This window comes from Puma concolor, chromosome C2, assembly GCF_028749965.1.
Source record: "Puma concolor isolate L17-30 chromosome C2, mPumCon1.1.hap2, whole genome shotgun sequence".
Lineage (NCBI taxonomy): Eukaryota > Metazoa > Chordata > Mammalia > Carnivora > Felidae > Puma > Puma concolor.
The window spans coordinates 118,430,225-118,450,264 of record NC_141675.1 but is presented as its reverse complement, the minus strand read 5'-3'; the positions used below and the strand labels follow the sequence as shown (position 1 = coordinate 118,450,264).

The following is a 20,040-nucleotide window of genomic DNA, read 5'->3' as shown; positions in this document are numbered from 1 at the left end:
AAATTCGTTAAAAAATATTCTTAGATCACACGAAATAGAAACATAGGTAGGGGGTCAAATTTGGCCTATGGACTGACCGTAGATTGCCAACTTGTTCCTAACACAAGGTCACAATGATTCTCTTTTGTGCTTACTTCTAGAAGTTTTATGTATATTTTTTTCAGTAGGTCTATGATTCATTTGAATTTATTTTTGAATGTGATACAAATTTTGGATTGAAGTTCTTTTTTTTTTTTTGCAAATCGCTGTCTGATTGTCTCAAAACATCTATACTTTCTCCACTAAATTGCCTTTTACCTTTCTAGAGAATCATTTGTCACTGTATTTGCGAGTGTACTGCTGAATTCCTTTCTGTTCTTTTGACCTATTTGCCTATCTTAACACCAACAACACATCTTGAATTAAGTCTTGAAATCACAAGTGTTAGTTCTCTTTGTTCTTTTCAGATCTGAATCATTTAATAGATATATGACTATTTAGGTTATCTCTTCTTTTTTGAGTGAACTTAATTTTCAATGTCATCTAAATTGTCAAATTTATTGGAATAAAATTTTTCACAATAGCCACTTACCGTTATATTTCTTTTTTTTTTAAATTTTTTTTTCAATGTTTATTTATTTTTGGGACAGAGAGAGACAGAGCATGAACGGGGGAGGAGCAGAGAGAGAGGGAGACACAGAATCGGAAACAGGCTCCAGGCTCTGAGCCATCAGCCCAGAGCCCGACGCGGGGCTCGAACTCACGGACCGCGAGATCGTGACCTGGCTGAAGTCGGACGCTTAACCGACTGCGCCACCCAGGCGCCCCTATATTTCTATACTATATAATCTGTAGTAATGTCATTTCTCTTATTCCTGATATCTGTAATTTGTGATTTTTCCTTTATTCTTCCATTTTCAATTTCACTGATCTTCTCAAAGATCTATCTTTTGATTCCATTGATATTCTTCATCCCTTTGTTTTCCATTTTATCAAATTATGTTGTGATCTTATTTTCTTTCTTCAGCTTATTTTTAATTTAATCTGCCTTTCTTCTTCTTCTTCTTCTTCTTCTTCTTCTTCTTCTTCTTCATCTTCTTCTTCCTTTTCTTCTTCTTCCCATTCTTATTCTTATTTTGTTGTATTTCCATGGGCAAGCTGAGGTCATTGATTTAAGACTTTTCTTTTTTAATATCGATACTTTGTGTTATAAATTATCTCTAAGTACTGCTTTATTGGCACTGTCTAAATCCTAATATGTTATATTTTCATTTTCATTCAGTTTAAAATGCTTTCTAATTTACATTTGTATTTCCTCTTTGAACTAAGTTTTATTACAGTGTTATTATTTAATTTCCAGTATTTGGGTATTTTGTTCAGAAGTCTTTCTGTTACTGATTATGAACTTAATTCAGTTTTGGTCTCAAAAAAATTTGTGACACTTAAATCTTTTAAAACTTATTTAGGCTTGTTTTATGCCCCCAAACATGATCTATCTTATAAATGTTTTGTGTGACCATAAGGAAGGTATGTAATATGAGTGGAGTGTTCTATTGTCAATTAGTTCAAGTTGGTTGACTGTGTTGGCCAAGTCTTTTCTACCTTTACTGATTTTCTCCAAACTTGTTCTGCCAGTTATTGAGAGATAGGTATTGAAATCTCCACCCACTAATATGTATTTGTCTGTTTTTCCTTGCAGTTCTTTATTTTTTTTTCTTCATGCAACTCTGTCTTCATGTGTATAAATAAGCATGTATGTGATTGTGTCTTCCTGATTAATTCACAGCTTTATCACTTTGAGATGAATTTTATCCTATCAATATTCTTTATTCTGAAATCCCATCTGTCTGACTTAATATAATCATTCAGCTTTCTTTTTTCCAGTGTTAGAATATTATATCTCTTCCATCCTTTTACTTTTAACCTATATGTGTCTATATTGAGCATACAGTTTTGTCTTGCTTTTAAATCTAACTTAACAATTTCTGCCTTTTATTGGGCTGTTTAGACTATTCTTACTGTGATTATTGATAGGTTTAAGTCATTACCTTGCTTTGTTCTCTGTTCCTTTTTTCTTTGTTTTCTTGTTTTTGTTCCTTTGGGTTAAACAAGTATATTTTTATGATTCTATTTTATTTCCTTTGTTAGTTAATCAAGTTCTCACTCTTTTATTTTTGGTTCTTTTTTAGTGTTTTGGGAGGGTTATTATGTATATTTTTAGCTTATCATAGCCCACCTTTAAATGACATTATGCAATTTCGTGTATAGTATGACAATCTTGTAGTAGTATACTTCCTTTTCTACCCCCCTAGGCTTTAAGCATTATTTTACCTTTATACATAGACTGTAAATCTAATAATACATTGTTCATATTTTAGTTTAAAAATCCAGTTATAGGGGCACCCGGGTGGCTCAGTTGGTTAAGCCTCCAACTCTTGATTTTGGCTCAGGTCACGATCTCATGGTTTGTGAATGTGAGTAACGTGTCTGCACTCTCAGTGCAGATCCTGCCTGGAATTCTCTCTCTCTCCCTCTCACTCTGCCCCTCTCATTTGTTTGCATGCATGTGCATGCACACACACTCTCTCAAAATTAAATAAATAAACTTAAAAAATCCAATTGTATTTTCGAAAAATGAAAATATTTACAACTCTTGTGTAATTACCAGTGTAGTTACTAATGCTGTTATCTTTAGTTCTTTATGTAAATCTATATTCCTATCTAGTATCATTTTCTTTCTTCCTGAACGATTCCCATCAACATTTCCTGTTGTTTAAGTGTGCTGGTGATAAATCCTTCACCTTTGGTTGACTGAAAAAGTTTATCTACCCTTCTGTTTTGAAAGATACTTTGCTGAGAATAGAATTTTAATATTCTATTTTTTTCTTTCAATATTTTAAAGACGTTTTTCCACCATTCTTATTCTATGATGAGAAATATATTGTGATAGTTATTTCCTTTTATGTGAGGTGTCACATCTGTGATTGCTTTTCAGATTGGCTCCATTATGGTTTGGAACAATTTGTTTATGAAGTGCCTTGGTGGAGTTTTCTTTGTCTTGGGAGTGGGATTTATTAATCTTAGATCTGTGGGTTTTTAGTTTTCATCAAAATTTGGAAAAAATTCAATTATTATTTTTTTCAATATTCCCCCATTGGGAGCTCCAGTTACACATATATCAGGCCAATTAAAGTAGGCCTTAAGTTCATGGATGCTCTTCACTTTTTAAATTGTTTTCCTTTGTATTCTTCATTTTAGGTAGTTTCTATTGCCATGCCTTCAAGCTCATGAATCTTTTTCATTATAACATTTGTGCTGCTACCAATCCAGTTTAGTGTAGTTTTTATAAGATGTTATAATTTTTTAATGTAATTTCGACACCCAACATAGGGCTCGAGCTCACAACCCTGAGAAAAAATTTCACATCCTCTATAGACTGAGCCGGCTGGGCTGCTGTAATATTTATCTTTAGAAATTTATTTGGATCCTTTTTATATCCTTCCTTGTGTATTTAACTTTTTGAATATATGGAATATAGTTTTAATAACACTGCTGATGTCCATACCTACTAATTTTAACATCTATGACAGTTCTGGGTTGATTTTGATTGATCGATTTTCCTCTTCAATATGAGTTACATTTTTCTACATGCTTGTAATTTTTTTTGGAGGGGGGTGCCAATCATTGTGATTTTCACCTTCTTGAGTGGGAAGTATTTTTGTATCCCTGTAGTTATTCTTGAACTTTTTTTACGGGACACAGTTAAGTTATTGAGAAATAGTATGATCCTTGTAAATTTTGCTTTTAAGATTTGTTATGTGGAATCAGAGCAGTATTACACCAGCAGTTGAGTATTCCTCCCGATTGACGCAAGACACTTCTATGTACTGTACCTAATGTTCCATGAATCTTGAGTTTTTTCAATTTGGCTGGTGGGAGCAAGCATTTCTCCGAGTCTTGTGGGAGCACCAACCACGAAGCCTCCAATCCTTTTGCGTAGTTCTTTCCCTGGCCTCAAGAGGGTTTTCTCACACATGGGCTGCTCAGTATTCTGCTGGAAGCTGAAGAAGCATCTTTCACAGATGCCCTTCGTCTCTGTCTATGCAGTTGTCTCCTCTCTGGTATTCTTTCCTGAGAACTCTGGTCTGTCTGGTTTCCCTGGAATTTCAGCTTCACCTCCTGAAATCAGGGAGTTTCCTGAGCTGCTCTGTCCTGCTTCCTCCTCCTTGTGTTGTAGCCTGGGAAATCTGAAGGCAGTAAGATGTTACATTGTAGTGTTCATCGGATCTATTTACCTTTTCTTGAGGATCACTGTTTTTGTTCCCTGATATTCAGTGATTTAAAAACTACTCTTTCATATTTTTTTGTTCCTTGTTTTGTTTTTTCTTCTAATATGGTAAATCCAGTCCCTGGTATTCTATCTTGGTCAGGAGTTAAGGATTGAGTTTTGTTATGTATTAGTCTCTTAAAATAGTTATCTGTATTTTAAAATTAAGTATCAAAGGTATTGAGAAAGGCATATAAGCTTATAAAATAATGTCTGCTACAGATGCTTAAAATGAATAAAAAGTGTGGGGTGTAGGTCAGTTAAATATTATAGAACAAATTAAAACAATATATAATTAGCCACTAACTGGTTTGTAAACACAAGAGTTCAACATTGCAAGAATTTGCTGAGGATTATGCATTTAGAGACTCCTACATAGACAAAGTATAGTGTTGGTAAATTTTCTGAGGCTGGTATATTCGTTTGGAGAAAGTCTTTCCATGTAGGTAAACACCACCTATTAGAAGTGTGTTGTGATAAATGATTAAAGAAGAGATAATTTTAAGTAAGAGGGTAGTAAAAGATGATAATATGTTTGAAAAAGTATATAAATTCTAGTTTTTAGAAACTTTGAGTTTGTTATTTTGTATAAAGGCAGCAATAAACAATTAAAATTGTGGAACAAGTTTATAATAGGATGCTCACATTTTGAACAAGAATAATCAGGATGAAGTGACAGGGAAACAAATATTAGAGAAAATAGTAAGAAACTTATACTTATCTAAACAAAATTAATAGGTTGGTTGTATGGATGAAAAGAAAAGACAGGAAAAGGATTACATATAAATTGGCAGTAGTTGGTGATTGATGATTGTATGCAGGAAAGAAAAAGAGGAAAATTTCTAAGATAACTGACATTTAGATAAAAGAGCATAATGAAACTATCAACAGAAAGTGAAACATCAGCAGAGCTTAGTGTGGAAAGCTAAAACTAAAATGAACCAAAGAAAAATAATCATAGTAGAATAAAATAATAATAAATAGAAATATTTATTAAATGTACAATATGTGCAGGCACTATGCAAAATTCTGTACCTGGACCATCTCATTCAATCATCACAGCATTGTTATAAGCTTTATGAGTGTCTGCAATTTACAAATGAGGATATTGATCTGAGACTTATGCTCAAGGTGATAGCAAGAAGTGGCAGGGTCAGGATTTGAATCTCAATATATCCAGCTCCAGAACCTGGTTTCTTATTATCAGTAATTACCATTAAAATGGTGTAGGCATAGCTTTAAAGAAAATATTTTGTGCAGGAGTCTGGCTAACACTGTATGCCAAACGGTAAAATATAATTGATTTGCGAAATATCTAGCCTTAAATAACAATTCTGATAGCACTATGTAGCAACTACTCTCATAGTTTTGCCTACCGACATTCTGAGAAGGTATGACAACCGAAATAACTACAGGTTTCTGTTACATCAGTTTTTCTTTTGGACATAAGATTATTTTATTTTTGTTGTCACATTATGTTTTCCCCTAAGCCCAACAAAGAAAGAATTTAAGACAGTAGTGCTAGTATTTACCAGGACTTGAACCACAATAGATTTATGCCTTGGATAATTGTGATTACTTCATTTTGTTTATTGTGTAGCTACTCGGTAAATCTTCTAACTGACAGGAACTATTAAAGTCTCAAGACCAAGATGTCTTGTCTTTCCCCCATTGGATGATATTCTTTCTATCAGGAAGGTAGTATTTATTCCAACTCACTTATTTTTCTGTAATAGAAGCGTAAAAGGAACATCAATATAAACTATTCTTGGAACTCATTTAACGTTATCAATATACGTAAAGTTAGATGTACTGACAAACTGCATACTCAGGGATACAAGCTAAGAAGCAAAGAGAAAATGGTAGGACTGAAATACTTAATACATACTGTGTGTCCAGACACCATGCTAAACAGTTCTGTTTAGATGATCTCATTTAATACTTTCAACAATTATCTCCGTTGTCTGAAATTTGCACTGTGTCACTCAGGTAATAAGATTTGGAGCCAGATTTCAACCTTCCCTGTCTGACTTCAGAGCTCAGGTTTTTAGCCGCAATGTCGCACTGCTCTGTCCTAAGATATACTGAGTCAATATAGCGTCTGCCATTTATTTTAATAAAGGAAATCCTGTGTGGCAAAGCCAATTCCTTAAAAGTGAAATGTCTCAAAACATGGAGCCTAAGTCTTCTTACCACACTGCCATACCTGTTCTCCAGAGACTTCTGAGTATCTTTCTGCTCCTTCACTTTTAAGTTATGTTATACGTGAGACCTGTTTATAAAGTAGTGTGTCTGATCCTTCTGTGAAGGTACCAAGTCATACCTTCAGAACCTATGACCCATTCTTTAAATAAATGCAATAGCAACACATTTTGATTCCTCCCCCCGCCCCCAGATAAATTGAACTTCTTGTCTAAGCTGAATTTTCATGGTTGTTAAGAATTATCCAGAGTCAAACCTGGTGGGTAAAATGAATTACCAAATAAGAAAGGCCATTTAGGGATAAAAAGAAAAAAAGAGAAGAAAATGAATCACGGATTTAAAACACTTAGGAAAAATTTCTCATGTGGCTCATAAAGTGTCTCTTGTGACAATGTCAAAAAGAGTTTTCAAAAATGTTTTGAGTTTCAGCTGCATTGTAGGGTAAATGTTCAGTCTTCTCAATTTTCCACTTTTAAGCTGCCACGATTATTTGGAGTGATATATTGTGAGATATTTTTGATAGAAACATTTGATAATGTCACTTTTAGTAATAAAACATATCTTCAGTCTTAAAAGAGATTTTACTGAGCTTACTTTGAACAAAGACTAGCACATTACCACACACGAGGGATTAATAAATGTCACTCTCAGTAATAAAATTGGGTTTCATATTAATTAAACCGGGTCATAGGATACCTTGATTTACATATTTAAATATTTTCATCTCCCCATGCTTGTGGGTGTTTGTTATGGATTCAGCAACTATATTCAAGGAATAGTTACAGTCATGTAAATCCTAATGCATTTCAGTAAATATAAATTGTGTAAATTGAGAGTTAAGTGTAAAATACCACAGGATACTTATTTAGAGTTGAAATTATAATCTTTTCCACAAATTTCCATGAATGAGGATATATTTTTTTTCCTAAGAAGCTCAACATAACAGAACATACCCTGGATTGTTAATCTAGGATATTATATTGGTGTTGATAAGCTCTGTAAGAGTAAGTGTATGATGTATTAGAACACATCAGGGGTGTAAGGAACTGAAACAAAATGTGATGTGGCTGTTTTGTGAACATTGATCTTTTTAACTTTGGGTGTATTCAAAACTCTGACTACTTCGCCACTTTAGAAAAACTTTACTTACACCAATGAAAGAATCTTGTCTGGACGATTTAAACAAACAAACAAACAAACAAACAAATAAATACATAAAACACATGTCATGTTAGGGAATGCCATTGCCTCAGCTTTTTCATTTTATTTTCCAACCTATAAAATCCCCAAAGTTGCGTCATCTGTAATTAAAAGAGCAATCTATTTAGTCCTTACTCTAAAGTCAATCATATTCATGCTGTCACATAATTTTAAATTGTAGTGCTGAATAAAATCCTTCTATACGATGACACGATTTTTCCTCCTTCTAATTCCTTTGCCTGCTATTGATCATCTTTTTATCTACTTTATAAAAGCCTCTCTTTATTCTAGTTGATATAATGGAACAAAAGGGATCCTAACGTTTAGCTTGCTTTGTGGGAGGTACAAAAGCCTTTTATTCCATATCCATTTGAGGAGTTTGACTCTATGCTAACTCAGTACAAGTTGAGAATAAGGCACTGAGTAGGTGGGAATGATTAGAGAATTGCAGTCAGAAGCAAAGTGGTGAAAGACGTTGTGTGGGAATGAAGAATACCATATGGGATTCATTTCATGTGTATATCATGGCTGCTTATTTTTCTAATATCCTTCTCCCCACATGTTTTAAGATATCTGCAAATCTTCAGAATGTCTTTATGTTCTCTGAATTTAGAGCCACAGTGGTTCCCTACTTGCTTAATCCTCTCCTAAAGTATAGCTCCTTATTATTGCCCTTCTATATAGGTCTCTCGTTCTAAAGGACATTAGAATTTCAAAAACAATATCGTATGGTCCAATAACAGTGTTTATGACAGGATTATTATGTAAAGTAGCATTTGAACTTATTCTTTTCCCCTTCCTTTTTTTCAAACTGTATCTTGACTTTTAAAATAATGTTGACTGATGGTGTTTACCCTGCACATGTTTTATCTCTGTTTTTTCCATTCGTGATACCTATCGTTGCTCTTTTCTGTCTCTGTTCACTGTTGTCTTCAAAAGCTTCTTTCCCGTGCCAGTTTTTAAAAATATTTTCTCTTTAATTCAAAAAGATGATCTTAAAATAAACCTTAATATCTGGAAAAGGGGAAGAAAGAAAACAAGGAAGGGAAAAGGAAGAAAGGAAAGGTGAAAGGAAGGAAGAAAGCCAGGGCAGGAGAGAGATAAGGAGGGGATAATTTATTACATTGGAACTGGTTGTCATGAATTCTTATTACTCCTATACATATGTCTATAAATATCAGTTCCTTTACAAAAATGTGAAGGAGCAAGTTAGTCCACATTAAAAATGATACTTGAGAGATATTTTGATTATTTGGGAACATCTCAAACAGATAACCATCTCGTGTTGTTTTTATTAGTCTCTGTAATATATTCAGGAGACTAAAAATAAAGCCAACTATTTTTTTTATGGTCTGAAAAAAAATAGACTTCTTACACCAGGAAGAAAAACAAAAAGTTTAGTGCAGAAGACTTTTGCCACTCGCAAATAGTTCAGATAGGCCTCTGTGTAACTCTGTGCTTTTTTGTCTAAAGTCACCAAGGGGAGTTCGAACTTGCTGTCTCTTTATGTATTTCACTAAATGAGAGCTGATGCAGAACTGCTTTTCTTCTCTGTGCCTAGTTTCAAACCGTTGAACACCTTTATTTTCTTTTACACTGACAATCTGTTGAAACTCACAACTAAGACAACTTCCAGTTCCGGTAGTAACCATAGACCCTGCTTTGCTACTCACTTGGATGTAAATGTAAAGGTGGTTGGATCTTTGGATCAAGCCGTGGCTTTTGATAAAATTTTCATCACCAGCACTTCACCAGACTTAGTCTGTTAGTGACAAACTCCCCACTTCCTGTCTAGTCCAGTGTGGGCTGTATTTTTGAGGTCTGATTTTAGCCCCTGTTACCCTTCTATCATCTATTCTTCAGACAGACACGAGGATGTTTTCAAATTGGCCAGCTCATTTTCCCCTCTGCCCTGTACCCTCCGTGGATTCCCCATTTATTTAAGATAGAAGCCAGAATTCTTATACTGGCTTTGAATTCCATACATAATTTGACTTTCGGGACTCATCTCCCCCATCAGTTCCACCACACTGGACACACTGGACTCCCTAAAGTTCCTGAACTATATCCTCATCCTAGGGCCCTTGTCCTGGCTGGTTTTAGTCCAGGAAAAGTTTTTCTAGGTATCTGCATGAGAAACGTAGAAACGTCCTTACCTCCATGAAGTATTTGCTCACATCCATGACAAGCTGACTGCTCTATTTAAAATATTCCTCTCACACGCTTCTTAACTTTCTTAACTTCCCATATTTTTTTTTCATTTTAATTACTGTTGTATCTAACAGAAAACATAATATACATATTCATTATATTCCTGACTTATTGTCTGTTTCCTTTCTCTCTCTCCCCTTTCCTTCCCTGCTGTTCAGTGCACAATACAATGTCAACTCCGAGAGGGCAGGGTTATTTGTTTTGTTTCCTGATGAATCTTAAGCACCTTGAAAAGTTCATGGAACACTGTTACCACTCAATAAATATTTGATGAATTTATAACTGTAAGTGTTTCCAAAAGTGTCATTAGGTTAATGAACATCCTACTTTGAGGTTGATCTTCTCTAGTCGCATGTTTACAACTTTTTGAAAATTTCATTTCTCGGGGTGCCTGGCTGTCTCAGTCAGTTCAGTGTCTGACTTCGGCTCAGGTCACAGTTAGTACGTTTGAGCCCTGCATCAGGCTCTGTGCTGTGCTGACAGCTCAGAGCCTGGAGCCTGCTCTGGATTCCGTGTCTCCTTTTCTCTCTGCCCCTCGTCCTCTCACACTCTGTCTCTCTGTGTCTCTCAAAAATAAACAAACATTAAAAATTTTTAAAGGAAATTTAAAAAATGAAAATTTCATTTCTGACTATTTAAAACTGCATTGCTTAACAAGTCTAATATGGAGCATCCCTCTCTTTTGCATCAGGAATCATTTTTATTTATTTTACTTTTTGTATTTAAGTTTTTTTTAATGTTTAATTTTTTTGAGGGAGAGAAAGAACGTGAGCAGGAGAGGCACAGAGTGAGGCGGAGACACAGAATCTGCAACAGGTTCCAGCCTCTGAGCTGTCAGCAGAGTGGGACAGGAGGCTCAAACTCTTGTGAGATCATGATCTGAGCTGAAGTCAGATGCTTAACCGAATGAGCCACCCACGTGCCCCAGGAATCATTTTTAGTTTAAGAACTATCCCATATCCCATATATACTTGCAATACTTCCCATTTTCTCACACCTTTGTTTTGTTTGTTTTATTATCTTTTTTTTTCTTACTGTGTTAATCATCTTCCCATTCTGAATATCTATTTTAGTCCTGTCTGCGATTTTATAATTTTCAACATAATGAGCTGTTTAGCACAGCACATGAACATTGCTATAGTTTAAAAGAAGAAGTAAAGGCTAAGAAAAGTATTACTTTGAATGACAGATTATACCACCTATTAATAGAGGATAAAGTTGACATGTTGTAATTCTAGTTTTATCCTGTGAAAATTTATAAATGATTTTAAAGTTTTTAAGTACAAGCCATTCCTTTTTGAACCCATCATATAAGGTAGAGGAAAGAATATTAGATTGATATTTAGAAAATCATAAATAAATATTTCCCAGTGTTACTACTTTCTCATTGTGTAACGTGAATAGGCCAGTTCACATTTCTGAAACCTACTCTTTAATATCTGTTTGCTTTTGAAATTCACTCATTCTACTATGTATTTGGGATTCTTGATTGTTAGATGGGAAACTGTAATGTGTCTTTACTGACCTTAGTGTTGGCACCGTTGTCCATGCTGATCATATCAACTCTTTGGCTGCTCCCACTTTCAGATCTGTGCTTTCCTGGATTTGCCTCCTTTCTCCTCACAATGTATGTTCAATCAGATTGGTTCACTCTATTTTACAGTGCAGAGAATAAACCTTTGTGAAAACAACTTGCTTTGGTTATTCTAACAAATTAGCAATAAAGTACCAAGTTAAATACCATGTAGAACAAAGGTAATTTTTCCTGGAAAGCTGTATTTCCTAAAAGGGGAAGCATGGATGCAAAAATAAGAGACTACTATGATGTGGAGTTATTACTGCTACAGTCGTTTGGTACCTTGGCAGATGTAGCTGTACAATAGTCCTTGTCATTGTCCTCACCATCACCCTCATCGTCACCAGTATTCTTCATGTACTTACTCTGTTTTAGGAGATATTCTAAGCATTCTACAGTTAATAGTGATTAATCTCAATAATCATAGTATGAGAGAGGTAGTGGTTTGGTCCCCATTATACAGGTGAAAACTGGAGGCACAAAGAGGTTACGTCATCTGTTTAAGGTGACAGAATTTATAAACGGCGAAGCCAAAATTCTAACTGAAGTGTTCAAACACATTTTTCTCAATTACTTTCTTATTTTTATTTTATTTTATTTTATCATATCCATCGGACTCTAGGCAGAGTATTTAAGTCACCTCATGACAATTAACTCTACTGAAATTATCATGAAAGCAGAAGTTGAGGTTGTTAGATGACACCATGAATATTTGTGGTTACCATAGACTTCATGTTAGCGCTGGCTTTCAGAAAATTTAATTTTCCTACTTCAACCATCTTAACAAAGTATTCCAGAAAGTACTTAAGTGACCATATTAAAGTTCTAAATGACAAATTATAGTGGAATTTTGGGTTAGACCTCTGGGAAACAAAAATATGGGCTGTATAATGGCAGTAAAACTAATGTTATAAAATTCAGGTCTGATAGATTATCAGACTGGCTTTTCCAGGTCGGTTCACCTAAGCTCAGTCTAGCCATTCATTCATAGCAAATTGTGAGTAATCCTCAGAAAAGCCCCGTGGGTTTGCGTCTGTTTGGTCCTGACTATGCTGTGGTTTGGCTAGGCTGAAAGCCGAGAGTAGAGATCTGTGTTGTCCATACTTGTCAGGTGATACTTGCCAACTGGGAAATTTGTCCTCTTCAATTCGATCCAATCCTTTCTCGATGAAGCACTTTCAAGGGCCTCTTTGGTTAGGAATAAAGAAAACTTCAAATTTGAAAAATTCTCATATTAAGGTATTTGTTTGTTACTCTCACATTTCAAAACATTAGACCTATATTTGTAACTTCAAATTTAAAAGAACAGTAGTTTGACATTATATTTTGTGTTAACGTCTGTGCACTAGTGTGACTACATTTTTGTAGGTGTCAGGAAGTTTGATGAATTTCAGTTTTCCTGATGCATAGATTTTTAAAGTGTCTTCTTTACGTTTACATTGTACCTGAGATTGTTTAAACCTAGAGACACTAAAATCACCATCATCATCTCCATCATCATCATCATCATAATCATCATCATCTAGCATAATCATGGAAAAACAAAAAAATACTAAAATTATCTTGAATGTTTCTAGAAGGGGAACATTCTTGACCAGTTTTGGGGTAGCCTTGGGGTTTTCAAGTGCAGAGTCTTAGCACACACACACACAAAACAAAACAAAACAAAACAAAACAAAACAAAACAAACTAATGATGACCAAAGAAAACAAAACCACCAAATAAAGTATTAGAAATTTAAATATTGTGATGGACTATAGCATCTAGCAGTTATTGGAATTTAAGAGTGACTCCATAGAATGTAATCATTAAAAACATCGATTGCCTTAATCATCCAATGAAGTCTTGGTAATTCTTAAATATTATTAGCCCCAATTAAGCAACCACCAAGTATTTGTTGAGTATGCATTATATGTTTGGTCTTGAGTTAAACTGTGTGAAATGTATTAAGAAGGATAATATAGCGTTAAATCACTTTTATCCAAGATCTAACTGCACAACGGTAAAGAAAAAGACCTACATGTGAAAAGTATTAGATAACAAAACTACATATAAGGTAAAGTACATGGTACAGTTTGTAAATACAACATTCCATATGTATATGTATATGTATATATATGTATATACATATACATAAATATATATACACACATACACTGTATATGTGTACGTGTGTATATACATATATAGAGAGAGACTTAGTGATGGATATATACTACAAAAAAAGAAAGAGCAAAAGAAGTTTGAGAAAGGGCATCAGTGCTAACTAGGGTCATCAAACATGAGAACTAAACAGAAGCTTAATAGAGGAAGCTTGCTATGACCTAGAGTAGAGGCAATGGAGAAAATGTGGAGCCCTGATGCAGGAAGCAACTGAGAACGTTGAAGTGAAGGTTAAACTAAAAGTCCTAACTGAAATAGTAGAAAACAGGTAGGAATAAGTGAGAAGGGAACCAATTATTTATCGACTATAGTTAAGGAGTGATGTTTGAACTTTGCCAGTAATTTGCAACTATAGATTTTGAGCTGAGAAGTGACGTTCAACTCAGCAAACATTATGAAGCACACCTTGGTCATAGTTGGCTGCAGGTGGTGAGAGTGAGGTATTGAGATTTGCAGAGTGGTGAAGAGGTTTGTGTAAAAGGAGCTGGGAATAATGATCTGAATGCAACTCAGTAATTCTGTGTCAATAATAATTGTTAATTAAGAAGTTTAATATTGTGGGGTGCCTGGATGGCTCAGTCAGTTAAGTATCTGATTCTTGATTTCAGCTCAGGTCATGATCTCATGGTTTGTGGCATTGAGCCCCACATCAGGTTCTGTGCTGAGAGTGTGGAGCCTGCTTAGGATTCTCTGTCTCCCTCTGTCTCTGCCTCTCCCCTGTGCATATGCGTTCTCTCTATATATCTCAAAATAAATAAATAAACATTTTTAAACAAAGAAGGTTAATATTGAATGCATATGTAAAACAGATTAAGTAGCAAAGGCAATGGGTTAAGGAAGATATTCAATCTTTTTTTGAATACCTTTTCATATGAATGATCACCGGTCCCTAATCAATATATTTAGGAGGCAAACAGAAAAATTCTTAGAAATATTTGAGAAGTTGGAGAGTAAAAAGACAGTAAAATATTTGAGAAAATTCTTAGAAATTTTTGAGACATTAGTAAAAAAAAAAAAAAAGATGTCTCAACATTGTAGACTGCAAGAAAGTAAAGAAGAAGCCCCTTGAGGTTTAACAATTGAAGGATTGGTCTTGCCTTTTATCCCAATTGTTCCCATTAAATTGGTAAAAGTTGGAGAGTTAATGGGCATAAGAAAGTAGAAACAGGAGAGGATACCCTTTCCATAATTGTTTTGGAAACAAAATTAATAGTTACTTCAGCATGGAGAAGGGGACTGTGAGAGGATATTCTTTTGTTTGTTTTGGTCAGAAAAGGAGCGTCTTGAGCTCATCTATAAACCATCGGAGGAGAGGCTAATGAATATGAGCAGTCATAATTGGTAATAGCTAACATGGGTGACGTTGTGAGAATCACATGCAGGTGGAGGGAGTATGAGAGAGAGAAGTACTAATTGTTAGTGTTAGACTCTCAAAGTCATGAGGTTTTTTTGGTGAAGAGCGCCACACATTTCCGGCCTCCTGCCCTGCACATGTACACACACACACACACACACACACACACACAGAGCCCCACGTCTGTCTGGGCCTTTAATAACCTATTGCTCTTATTCAGAGCACTAATCCTGTAGCTTAGTCTTTACTGTTAGTGTTATTTTAATTCATTTATTTGATAGCCTTCAAATAAGAACACTTTCAGTTTTAGTGCCAAGCCTGGGTTTCCCGTGTCAACAGGAATTTAAGTCAAACTTCTAAATGTTTTTAGTAAGTAACTGAATACAAACTTACAGGCCTTGAGAGATATTTGGGTCCATCCTTCCTGTCTTCTTTCTACACAGTAAAATACCTCCATACACACAAATATCCTGTTTCATATCACTCTCAACTCCCGTGGTTTTTGTCACTATAAGTTCCACATCTTGTGTATTAAATAAAGCTCAGCAAAACTGGACTCATTACTTCAGAATGAAGATTCTTATAGCAAGTCACATCTCTGATGGAAAACCCACAGGGTGATCTTCACAAGCTTTAAATTCTCTGTTCTAAGTAGAAAGTGGCACAATTTCTAAAATGTCCACAGACTGTCTCACAGTAGAGTTTTTAATGAGCTGATATCTGTACAACCCGTTGAGCAGTTCAAACCAGGGTTCTTTATATATATAGCAGATCTATAAAAGTAAAGGACAAGTAAGTAGAAAAGCATATTAGATCATGAGGGCACTAATTTTAAGGGAGAGGAAAAATATGGAATATAATAACTTTAAAGAAAAAGTAAAAATTGAAGACACTCTCACAATTATCTCTATAAATGCACAGAATAATGTCAGACTGCTTTGGGAAAATTATGAAATGCTTTCATAAAAAAGTCTTAGTGTTCAATAGTGTTTCTAAGCTGTATAATTTTATTGATAAATAATTTAACTTAAAAGCACTTTGGGGAGATGTAGTTTAGCTTAAATTATTTTAGTTCCTCCATTTCTTGATATAAACTACCTTTTTTTTTGCATTTTTTTCATATTCTGGATCTTACCGCAATATCCAAAAACCTTACTTATTCACCTCTCCAAAAGGCAGGAACACATTTTGCTAAGTAAAACACCTATTAATTAATAATGAACTCCTGGAAATCAGTAAATAAAATAAATCTCCCAGCAATGCATCACTGTTAAGACTTGTTGGCTGTTTGAATATAAGACCTAGATAATCTAGTTGGACTGCTGATGTGTTAATAAATATATTAAGTATCAACATAGTAAAAAAGCAAATTTTAGTGTTTTGGAGATATCTTAGCCTGTAATTGTTTTGTTTGTTTTGTTTTATAAGCATAGAGATTAGCAGCACAGTCTTTAAAACAAAACGTCTGGATTCTTATCCATTTCCTGGCTAGTTATTTCACTTATCTATACTTGGTTTTATCCCCTTTATCATGGAGCTCATAATGATACTGATATAAAGGATTGTAGTGAAAATTAAATAAAATGTCAGGAAGATACCTGACAAATAGTAAGTATTCTATGAATGATCATTCCTGTTATTTAATAGTTTCTCTCTTTTTTTCTTTTAATGAGAAAATACATAATGATCCTCCTGATGTAGAAAAAAAAAGGAAAGAAAGAAAAAGAAAAAGAAAATGTATTTCAGATTCTGGATTGCAAAGAGAAAAAAATATAAAATGAAAGAATTTAACTTCAACACATTTTCCTTTGTTCCCCTAACTATTAACCTTGACAAAGGAGTGCTGACATTTTGGAGAAATGGACTTTATGGTGAATATTACCTTTTCTTTGTTCTTACTTTTGACATTTTACCGTGTCAACCAACAATCTAAGTGAAACCATGCAAACATTGGTGTCCAAAATGGAACAAAAGGTGATGTTGGGATTTGAGTAACAGAGACAGATTTTAAAATTCTGCATTTTGTTTCCATGTGTATCATTCACTTAGGCTGGAAAGAAACAAATCATAATCATAATTGAGTCAAGGCATTTTCAGAATTTTCAGATGTGCTCAAGTTCAATGTTCTCTTTAGTGCTAGCCAAAAGACCCGATGGATTTAGGAGAATCATGGTCCAAGCCATTAAGTGTCTCTTTAAATTCATGTTTATTGCTCTGATTTAGTGAATATGGATTGTCTTTCTTCACCAAATGCCAACTCTGGAATTGTTTATTATCTACTTTATTAATACTTCCAAAAGGTTCTTTGACCTCAGAGTATTCTTCCTTGGCACAGGCGCTTGTATTTTCAACACTTCATCGCTGGCAGTGCAACTTAGAACATTTTCCATGTACTGTCTGAAAATATTCTGGGACTTGTTGTCAGATGTGGAATTGGCAAGAATAGTGAAGAGTGGCTTTGGGGATGGTACAACTTAGGCATAATTTTGTGGAGAAAAAGAGGGACAGAGAGACACGAAAAATGAAAAGAAAATCCTTAAAGTAAATTAAAGGACAATTAAAGTTATAGAAGTGGAGGTGTGAAATCTGTGTGGCTTTTCACAGTCTTGGCACCTCACTTCCTGTGGTCAGCCAATTCCTCCACAAAGGTTTTTTTGGTTTACTCGTTTCAGGCCTTTGGTCACATATATTTCTCACCTGTGGTAACAAAATCAACATGCAGTGTGGTGTCAGCATCTTATGTGGTGTCCTCCGCTGCCCTCCCAAGTCATAGAGATGAAGGCTGTGTGCGTGCTGAAAGGCCAGGGCTGTGTGGAGGACACTGTCCATTTCGTGCAGAAAAAAAATGGGCCTGTTGTGGTATCAGGAGCCATTACAGGATTGACCAAAGGCGAGTATAGATTCCACATCCATCAACCTGCAGGTAACACACAAGGCTACACCAGTGCAGGTCCTCACTTTGATCCTCTGTTAAAAAAAACATGGTGAACCAAAGGATCAGGAGAGAAGTGTTAGGGACCTGGGTAATGTGATTTCTGGCAAAGATGGCGGGGCCAGTGTGTCTATGGAAGTTTCTCTGATTGCACTGTCAGGAGACCATTCCGTCACTGGCCACACCGTGGAGGTCCTTGAAAAACCAGATGGCTTGGGCAAAGGTGGAAGTCAAGAAAGTACACAAACAGGAAACGCTGGCCATCGTTTAGCTTGCAGTGCACTTGGGATCTCCAAGTAAATATTTCCTGTATTCCCTAGAACATCGTCTGAGTCCTAGTAACTCATGTTATCTTGCTAGTTGTAGAAATTTAACTTGAAAAACATTAAACACTGTAACCCTAAAAGTGTAATTTTTGTGACTTTTTAATTGCTTTAGTTACCTTAATGAGAACTGATTTATGATCACTTAGAAGATATGTATGATTTTATAAAACTCAGACTCAGTTAAAAATATCTCTTTCAGGGGCGCCTGGGTGGCGCAGTCGGTTAAGCGTCCGACTTCAACCAGGTCACGATCTCACGGTCCGTGAGTTCGAGCCCCGCGTCGGTCTCTGGGCTGATGGCTCAGAGCCTGGAGCCTGTTTCCAATTCTGTGTCTCCCTCTCTCTCTGCCCCTCCCCCATTCATGCTCTGTCTCTCTCTGTCCCAAAAATAAATAAACGTTGAAAAAAAAAATATCTCTTTCAATGATCTCTGTATTTTACCAGACTTAATAATCATATATGGGCGTTAAAAGTAATTGTCTGAATTTCTTTACTTCTCAGTCAAGCCCGCAATAAACAAATACACCATATGACTCTGTATTTTGAACCTATTAAAGTATCTAAATTGAGACTCTAAGAAAAAATCACCATGTAAACTCTTTGCTGAAGGACTTACAATAAGGCTTATAATAATGCTCATCGTGTCCATTTATTAATAAGTCTCACAAATCCTAAGAAAACTTCTAAGCAATTGGAGATGGTGTATTTTAGAGACAACCTAAAATGTGAAAGTTCATTCACAGTTACACAATAACTTGTTTTTAAATTTTTTTAATGTTTTATTTATTTTTGAGAGAAAGAGACAGCGCGAGCAGGGGAGGGGCAGAGAGAGACGGAGGGTTAGAGAGAGAGGGAGACACAGAATCCGAAGCAGGCTTCAGTCTCTGAGCTGTCAATGCAGAGCCCTCGGCAGAGCTCGAACTCATGAACCGTGAGATCACGATCTGAGCTGAAGCTGGACGCTTAACTGACTGAGCCACCCAGGTGCCCCCACAATAACTTGTTTTTATAGAGTCCTTAGGGTTTTCTGTATAAACAATCATGTAGTCTGTGAATAAAAACAGTTTTAAGTGTTCATTTCTAAATTTACGTTTCTCCTTTAAATTTTACCAATATGTGTTTTATGTTTCTCTGTTACATTTTGAGATCCAGGTACATTTATAAGTGTATTTTCTTCCCACCGTGTTGATGTTGTTTATGTCTCTCCTTATTTCTAATAACATTGATTTCCTTTAAGTTTGTTTTGTCTGATGTTCATATAGCTACTCCAGTTCTCTCATGCTATTATTTGCATGCTGTATCTTCTTCTATCTTTTCACTTCCAACTGATTTTTGATTTTGAATTTAAAGTGTATGTTTTATAGATAGTATGTAATCGAATCTTGCTTCTCTGACCCAATTTCACTGACTCTGCCATATGTGTGGAGTGTTTCATTCTTTCATGTTTAATGTAAAAGTTAATACGTTTGGCTCTAGGTGTGCCATTTGCTACTTCTTTTCTGTTTCTCTGAGTGCTTTTTCTTTCCCCTTCTGTTTCTCCTTTAATCTTTTCTGGTTCTGTTATACCATGATTTTGATACAACAATTCATTTACGCATCATTTTGATTCCTCTCTTCACTTTTAAATCACACTTCTTTGTGTTACTTTTTTGGTGGTTTTTAATGATTTCTACATCTCTAACTTATCAAAATCTACTTCAAGTTGATAGTAAATTGCCTCTGGTAAAATATAGGAAATTTTTATGAGCATAGCTTTCCCCTCCCCCTGCTG

At 35.1% G+C, this 20,040-nt stretch overlaps 1 protein-coding gene and 1 pseudogene across 3 annotated transcripts in view; both read left to right on the top strand.

Annotated features, from left to right (window-relative positions):
• EPHA3 (EPH receptor A3) overlaps positions 1-20,040 on the top strand; it is a 360,579-nt gene that overhangs the window by 180,292 nt on the left and 160,247 nt on the right. The gene's annotated exons all lie outside the window — the stretch shown is intronic.
• On the top strand, positions 15,963-18,462 carry LOC147577504 (superoxide dismutase [Cu-Zn] pseudogene; annotated as a pseudogene).